This window comes from Microtus ochrogaster, unplaced genomic scaffold (assembly GCF_000317375.1).
Source record: "Microtus ochrogaster isolate Prairie Vole_2 unplaced genomic scaffold, MicOch1.0 UNK139, whole genome shotgun sequence".
Taxonomy (NCBI): domain Eukaryota; kingdom Metazoa; phylum Chordata; class Mammalia; order Rodentia; family Cricetidae; genus Microtus; species Microtus ochrogaster.
The window spans coordinates 73,874-81,627 of NW_004949237.1; positions in this window are offsets into that span (position 1 = coordinate 73,874).

Here is a 7,754-nt window from a genome sequence, read left to right on the forward strand (position 1 = left end):
GCTGGACCCTACTGGGGTCACAGGTGAAGAAGAAAGAGACCACCTGGAGACCAGCCCCTCTCCTGCCACTGTCGCTGAAGCACAACTGCTCCACTGCAGGTTAAACTGGGCTGGGAATCATTGTATCTGCTGCTGTTTTACCGTCCCTCCCCACCCCACACACTGTAGGGGAGAAACATGAATTTAGCTGAACACAAACAGTGGACATACATAAATAAAAGAAGCAGATGGGTGTGAGCAGATGAGAATTAAACATAGAGGAGAAAAACATCCACCCTAACAATGTGCAAAACTCACACACACACACACACACACACACACACACGAAAAAATTTCAACCATCATCACACCTTCAAACAGAAGAACTCACCAACAGATTCAAGGAAAAGGAGGGCTGAAATTTCTGAACACAATTCCAGGTTCCTTTACAGAGAATCCATCACCACATGTAGGACCCAAACTCATGAATGAAGTAAGCAGATCAATTCAGGGCCCAGATAAGAAATTAGCAAAGTGAATGAAAGGTCCAGGAACTTTTCCTTTCTCAAAGGAAAAGAAATAGCAAAGTAACTAAGACTCTGAGAGCAAACAGAAATGCTGCCAATCAATCAATCAATCAATCAATCAATCAATCAATCAATCAGAAGCACAGCTGAAAGCTTCAGCAGCAGAGAAGACTAACAAAAGAGGAATTTCCAGACTGGAGGATGACATCAAGGATATAATACAGTGTGTGTGTGTGCAAAGAAAGGATTGAGCATGTCCAGATCTGTGGAATGTGCTCAACCAACCCAAGGTGGGGTAGAGCATGGCAAGATAAAATCTACAGGCACTGAGGAGTTAACCAACAAAGCTAGAGCTGGTGGTTTCTGAACTTATAGAAGAAATGAGCATCCAAACACACCCGAAATAGACACACCATAGAGGAATTACACTGACACATCATAGCCAAGGTATCAAAAATGTGAACCCCAGAACCTGTCTTAGGTGTTATAAGCGGAGATTGTCAACCCATCTACCAAGGCTCTCAAATCAGCAACCCCAATAGCCAGGAAAGCTTGAAATGATAGATTCCCAGCCCTGAAAGTCACTGGCTTTTCAAACACAGTTGCTGTGCCCAGCAGAGTTCTCTTCCATTTGCTGGAGGGGTAAGTGCATGTCAAGACAAGCACAGACCAAGGCAGTCCTCAAAGCTAAGCTGGCAGTGCAGAACTTACTTGTAACAGTCCTGACAGCAGTGGGAAGAGGGGCGACTGGAGAAAGGAGAGCTTGAAAGTAGTCAGTACCTTGTAAAGAATATGCCCCTCTGAGACTTCACACTGCCCCAGATGAAGGAAACAGCATCAGGATTAGATGTAGATGGCAGCTGGGAAATGCAAATACTTGCTAAAAGATGAGATCCTAGGGCGGGAAAGATGGCTCAGCACTTAAGAGCACTTGCTGCTCATCCAGAGGACCCAAGTTTGATTCCCAGTGCCCACATGGGAGCTCACCCCTGTCTGTAACTCCCCACCCAGAATTGACACCCCCACACAAACATACACGCAGGCAAACACCAATGTACATAAAATAAATTATATATAAATTATTTTATTTATGTATAAATACATTTATAAATACAAATTTATATTATATATGAATTCATATATATATATATAATAGATATATATGATGAGTAGCCAGGTGGTGGTGGTGGCACCTGCCTTTAATCCCAGTATTGGAGAGGCAGAGGCAGAGGCAGAAGGATCTCTGTGAGTTCAAGACCGGCCTGACCTACAAAGCAAGTTCCAGGAGAGCCAGAGCTGTTGCACAGACAAACCCTGCCTCAAAATAAACAAACAAATAGATAGACAAATAAATAAATAAAAGATGAGATTGTGGGATCCTATGCCAGTACATACAGCTGGGAGTTTTAGGAACATGGAAAAGGTCTGGGGTGTAACTTCCCATAAAGAACACCAGAATTGTAAGGAATCCTTCCTGAATCCTTGGCTGGAGCACATGCTAAGATGGAGAAAGGAAAGAAGATGGTAAAATTGTGTATGAGGATAAAGAGATGGAGCGAAAATAAGAACGAGGAAACATTACAGTTGACAGGAACCATGAGACAAAATACCTGATAAGATCCCAAGCTGGGAAAGGGACATACCTCCCTCTCATTCCAGGCCCCAGTATCTGGGACTCCTCACTGGAGGCGACTGCAGCCCAGACAGGTGTGTTAAGAAGGCTTCCTAAGCGCACTCACAATTAAATTTCACACAGAATGGCAGAATGTTTCCTCCCCGTGGGCATGGACCCCGTGGTACCTGACACATCCATGGCCTTGATTTAGCGCATCACTTTGGGGCACCCAGAGGAACGCTGTGACAATCCCACCTCTACAGTGAGTCTCCTGGTGAACTTGTTAAACTAATTTGGCCAGCTGTCTTGGAAGCCACACATTTTCCCAAGTTGAGCTACACTAGAGAGTCAACTTTGGGATCTGAAAAGTCATTAAAAGTTAGTTCTCCTGCAGTGGCAGAGATCACCATAGCCACTCAAACAGGCTGCACACTGAGCAGGACCCCAGAGAACGTGCTTCCTGTTCCACAGGAGGCCACTGTGCCTCCTGCTCCCACAGTGTGCTTTGAACTTCTTCATGCTCCACAGAGGGCATGATGCCAGACTGTGAAGTTTAGTTTTGCCCCTTGTACAGGGACCAGTCATGGCTGTAACACACTTCTTTTTCCCATAGGCTCTTATTCTTTGCTATGGTAATAAATAAGATTTCTTTACTTATTGTGTGAAATATTCCTGATCAACTCATGCTGTACATCTCAAAAGAACATGAAATTATGCATATCTCACATGGCAAATAACTCTGGATTCCTCAAATGTGCACCCTCATTGTAGACCTTCCTTATTTCCTGGGACAACTATTGAGAACATTTCATATAGCCTTGACTTTCAGGTTTATTGGCTTTGGAGCACACAATTCAGAAATTAGCAATTTTTATTCTAAGTGGAAAGAATCAATATACAATTTCTTTCAAATTTTCCCATCATTTTTATTTTATGTCTATGGGTGTTTTTCCTACATGTATGCCTGTGCAACATGTGCATACAATTCCCGCAGCAAGCAGGAGAGGGCATCAGACCCCCTGACTAGAGTTACAGATGACTGTGAGCTGCCCCATGCATGCTGGGAATCCAACCCCCTCAAAGACCCTCCTGCTTGTAATCACTGAGCCATCTCTCCAGGTCAGTATTTTACAAATTCTTAAGGAATGTAAGATACACCTTGAAAAACATAATTTTGCAATTTTGGGATAATATTTAAAAATTGTGGGGCTACCCAGGGTTCCTAAGGTGAAGTGCTTCTCAGGAATGAAAGGGTGGAGAGGATTTCTTTTTTTTTTTAATTTATTTATTTAGTAACTTCACACAGACAGGCTTATGCTCTCCATTTCAAGCTCTCTCTATTGCTGTTTCTACTCTAATAATCCCATCCTACCTCTAACTCCTCCATGCTTCTTCTAGCTTCTTCTATTCTAAAAACTTCTCCTACAGGAACATTGAAGCCATAAGAAGCTGAGCCACTCACCATGGCAACACAAAGGTCCAAACCATAGGAGCAATTCCTTGATCAGACTTGGGGGTGCATGGGGGTGCGTAGTGCTCAGTGATGAGTTTGAGACACAGATCAGTAGACTGGCAAGTGAAGAATTGACATGCTTTTTCTTAGTAACCTTGGTTGGACATCTGTGATTCTGGCCTTGTGTAAGTGATAATGTTTCTTTTTTTACAAAAAGCCTTTAGTCTAGTTGAACTTGTTCTGTGGTGAAAATGAACTAATAGTGTGTAGCTGGCAAGACCGACTTTAGGTGTCTGTAGCCCTCATGGGATAATAGATCTAGTTATGAAGCATGTCCTAGTATGTATTCTATATCTCAAAACTATATAGCCAAGTGAACAGTCATCTATTTGACCACTCATGGATATGTGTGCCAATAAGATTGAGATGCAATCAGAAGACTACATGTACACATTGTATGAGAATGCATGGGCATAGGGAGATTCATTGCTGTTATTGCACAAGTGAAATTACAGAAGACAGCAACAGCTTTCAGAGTCAGCTGTAATTCAGGGTAAGCCTGCAATAGCTCATGATACATGCTTCTGACAAAAAATAATGTTTTATTTTTTCTTTGAGAATTTCATACAGTTTGCTTTGATCGTATTCATCCCTCTTCTCTACTTCCTCCCAGATCCTCTCCACGTCCCCAGCAACACAGCATAGTGAACTCCCCCCCTCTTCTCTTTCTCTTCACCCCATTAAAAAGCTGATTCAAAACACAGCATAGTGAACTCTCCCCCTCTTCTCTTTCTCTTCACCCCACTAAAAAGCTGATTCAAAACACAGCATAGTGAACTCTCCCCCTCTTCTCTTTCTCTTCACCTCACTAAAAAGCTGATTCAAAACCAACTGTGGTGGCTTACACCTTTAATCCCTGCACTCAGGAGCTAGAGCCTGGTGTATCTCTGTGAATTTGAGGCCAGCCTCATCTACATAGCAAGTTCTGGGATAGTCAGAGTTACACAGAGAAACCCTTACTCAAAAAAAAAAAAAAAAGGTGATCAAGTGGAGTTTCTGTTGGCCTTGTAGTGGATATTCCAGATGTCATTCCATCAAAGAAAACTGATTTTTCCTCTCCCAGCAGCAAATCAAATGCCAGCAGCTCCTCAGCTAGGAATGGAACTTCCTGCCTACTTCCTCTCCTTTATGCTGGGATTTTCTCTGGCTTAAGCACATGTGGGTCTTGTGCATACTGTCATAATCGCGGTGAGTTCATATGTCCATCTGCTCTGATGTGACTGGAAAACAGTCTCCTTGAAGGCATTTACCACCTTTGACTCCTACATCTTTCCAACTCCTTTTCCTCATATATCCCTTTGGGGAAGGATGTGATAAAGACATCTCATTTAGGGCTGAGTTTAACAGGTCCACTGTTAAACAGACCTTAGCACAACTGACTCCATGATGGGAGTACCCTTCTGGCTGTAAAATTCAGCACATAGACAGCACCATCAGCCAAAATGAAAACTAAGACCTAATGCATCCAAGTCCATAGCTCCGAAGAAGTCTCTAAATATACTAACCTTGCTTTTTGACTTCTGTAGTTCCTCTTTCTGGCTAACTGTTCTTGTTAAATGAAATATGTCAACCTTGGGTATGCATTTTTGTGCTTAAATGCTCAACCTGAGAAAGTCTTGTGACTAGCTGGGATGCCAAACCAACAGTATAGTCACCAGCCAGCTAATAAAGACATTCTATGGGCTTAAAGCTGTGTCTGAGTAGTCTCTGGTGGATAGCCCACAAAATCAAGCACCTCAAAGTCTTTTAGTCTCTGCTCATTGACCAATTGTGGGTCTCTGTGTCAACTGTCATCTACACCAAGGAGAACCTTCTCTGGTGAGGGCTGAGTGAAGACTGACCTATGGGTGTAGCAATAAGTAATTAGGCATAGTTTTATCATCAAGTCCTGTTGCCAGAAAGGACAGAGATCCCACGATGCAAAGTAGTGTGAGACGACCATGGTGATGATAGCCATGGATTCTAACACTTTGAATCTGTAAGTTCCAAATTTCTTACAAGTTCCTTGGGTCATGGTATCTTATCACAGCAATGGGAAAGTAGCCAAGATAACAACACGTACTTTAGTCACAGAACATAAATAAATCAAGTAAGTACTGACCTGGAAGCTTCATTCCTATTCGCTAGCCTTCATAGTGCTAGCTGGTGCTGTGCATGCTACTAGTGGTGAAAAGTAATCATCAGTCTCACCCAGATGGGAAACCAGTGAAAAACCATAACATTCTGCTTGACAAGAGATGCTCACTGACACAACAGTGGTATGATTATTACAGGGTAAGTAGCCATTTCCTGACTAAATTTCAGGCCCAGTTCAGAGATGGAACCCATACCTGGCACTCTTAACCAGACTGAGAACCTGTGGCTAGATAGTGTATAAGCTCTAAGGAAAACCTATTACTGTTATTCTATTAAATGGGCAAAGAATTGGATGACTTCCAATGACTTACTGTTTTACCTATAAATTAGTGTACCTCTGTCCTCACCAAGGAAGCTTTTTTAGTAGATGGCAATGAACACGGAAACCCACAAATAACCAACATGTAGAGGATAAGAGACTTCAGAGAGCTAATCCCTAAATGGAAAGTATACATCGCACCCCTCCCTTCAAGTCTCAAGGATCTTTGCAGAAGTGGGAACAGGACTGTAGGAACCAGAGATGATGAGTGATCTCAAGGAAACTGGTCTTTGGACACAACAGAGCTCAGGCACATATGAATTCACAGCATTACAAGACTAGGCCAAGCTCAAACCAGACAAAAATACCAGCATGGAAGCGGAGAGTACGCACATAGACATTTGATGACTGCCTAGGAAGACTAGATCAGTTCTCACTGATGTGTGGCTTCTGCATATCAACCACACTACGGGATAAGAACCACACACAAGAACATTTGGACTCAGTGGTTGAGAGAGAAGCAAAGAGAAACATGACAGTGGGTAGATAGTGAGGCAGGGGTGGAACTGGAGGTGCTGGGGAGGGTAAATGTGATCAAACCATGCTGCAGGAAACTTCTCAAAGAATCACTAGAGTTATTGATTCATTTGGATTTATCTGGTTGCTAAGCTGTAGGATCTTAAATCAACTGAATTCCCCAGGTTTACTGGCATAAGATCCCATGATCTCATCTTTTAACTGAAAAATAGAAGGAAAATTGTGGTACATCCATGAAATGAAACACAAAACAGTAGGGGGAAATGAATTATCTACAAATAATGTATGTACATACAATTACAAAAATACATTTTGAAGACAGGACTTAGATTATATTCACTTAAAATAAAGTCCCTAAATTCTCAGTTATATACTTTGTTTGTTGGTTGGTTTATGACAAGGTCTCAATATTTTGCCCTGGTTGTCCTGAAACTCACTAGGGTATCCAGGCTGGCCTAGAACTCATGAAGAGCAAGCTGTCTCTGCCTCCCTAGTGTGCCACCATGCATGGTTGATTTTTTATTTTAATTTTGCTTTTTAGGTATTAAACCTAAAAGTCAAGGCTATATGAAATGTTCTCAATAGTTGTCCCAGGAAATAAGGAAGGGCTACACTGACTTTATAAGTACACATTTGAGGAATCCAGGTTATTTTCCATGTGGGTTATGCATAACTTCATGTTCTTTTGAGATGTACAGCATGAGTTGATCAGGAATATTTAACATAGTAAGTAAAAAAATCTTTATTTATTATCATAGTAAGGAATTTCAAAATAAGGAGCCTTTGAAAAAAAGAAGTGTGTTACAGCCATGACAGGTCCCTGTACAAGGGGCAAACTAAACTTCACAGTCTGGCATCATGCCCTCTGTGGAGCATGAAGAAGTTCAAAGCACACTGAGGGAGCAGGGGGCACAGTGGCCTCCTGTGGAACAGGGAGCACGTTCTCTGGGGTCCTGCTCAGTGTGCAGCCTGTTTGCGTGGCTATGGTGATCTCTGCCACTGCAGGAGAACTAACTTTTAATGACTTTTCAGATCCCAAAGTTGACTCTCTGGTGTAGCTCAACTTGGGAAAAATGTGTGTCCTCCAAGACAGCTGGCCAAGTTAGCTTAACAAGTGCACCAGGAGACTCATTGTAGAGGTGGGATTGTCACAGCGTTCCTCTGGGTGCCCCATCACCAGGAGACTCA